Source organism: Thermobia domestica, chromosome 11, assembly GCF_964235325.1.
Source record: "Thermobia domestica chromosome 11, izTheDome1.hap1.1, whole genome shotgun sequence".
NCBI lineage: Eukaryota > Metazoa > Arthropoda > Insecta > Zygentoma > Lepismatidae > Thermobia > Thermobia domestica.
Window position 1 is genome coordinate 91922434 of NC_137464.1, and position 1505 is coordinate 91923938.

A 1505-nucleotide genomic window follows, 5' to 3' on the forward strand; every position below is an offset into this window, starting at 1 on the left:
ACTTGGTGGAGGTGTATCGAATTCTTTAGCCCATTTCTGTCGAACCTTTTCAGCATTCTTTGTCTTTCAGTAGTGTTTGATTATCCACTTCCCTATTAGTAGCAACAAAATTTTTCGGTTCGTGGCACACTTATTGTATTAAGATTTTTCCATTGCACACCAAATCTGGATATAGATCTATCTAACGGCTTTAGGACATAGGTATTACAGTTAAAGTTGTTTAAGTTTATAAAATAAATAATTGACCAAAACACTTTTTCACATTAACAAAAAGATTTACGTAAAGAGTACTGACTATATATATATATATATATATATATATATATATATATATATATATATATATATAAGTACATAATCATATTGAACATTGAGCATCCTTGTGGCTAAGTGGAACCTGGGTTCGAATCCCAGCGGGAGCTTATGTAGCTCGGATCCTACGTTTAAACTGTAGTTCCACGTCTCACATAGCGTCGCTGCTGGGATAGCTAAATTAAAAAGCAAAATCAAATATTGAATATTTCGTGGTGTTCTGGCTGTCTTACAATTTGAGAACTACTAATAATATATTTAGTATTTATTGTTCATTTGCACATGTTCGTATGAAAGAAAAATTTTACATTTTGTTAGTTTTTTACGGAGCTTGGTTTACCAAAAATTTCATTATATATATATTTACTCCATCTGTCCGAGAGACAATATCTCAAGAATTACTTAATGGACCACTGTCAATTTTGGCGAAGATTAGAGGGCCACGGTGGCTCAATAGTAGAGCGCTTACCTCTGGTGGGTGGGGTCTCTGGTTCGATCTCCGGCCAAGTAAGTTTGTGGTGGACATCATCGTGTCCATGGGTTTTCTGTGGGTACTCCCGTTTTCTTCCACTTTGTCATTCCACCAATTTTTCCATCATCATTCACTTGTTTTGAGCATCGTCTCGTTAGCCTAAAGGGATGTTAAACTGAAATGTTTAGTTTCATTTTATTTCATTAAATCAAGTTCGCTGATGGAGGTCATCCATCGAATTGATCCCAAGATATGGATAATTTAAAAAATGATTCCTTATATAATTCTATGGGAATTCTTATGGTTATCATCTCTGTTTAATAGTTATCATCTCTGTTAGTATAATGCTCAGGATGTAAAGTACTAATCTGTCCGTGGAATGCAACGCTAAGATGAAACTAAATGACTTTCAATTTAAAATATTATTTCATCTTCAAGTATATTTTATTTAATATGAGGTAAAATGTTATATTTAACTATTTTGCTAAATTGTATTCTTTTACAATGCTAAGCGTGATTATTTCTTTTCTTATTCTTTATAGCAGTTGTAGCCAGAATGTTAACAGAAGAACAAAAGCAGTTCTATGAAACCAACGGTTACATAGTCCTTGATAACATATTTACTCCAGAAGAAATAGAAGAATGTTCAAAGGAGTATGACGATATTTTCGCATTGCACTCAACTGATCAATTGGAAGGAACGTGGAAGGGAGACTGGTCA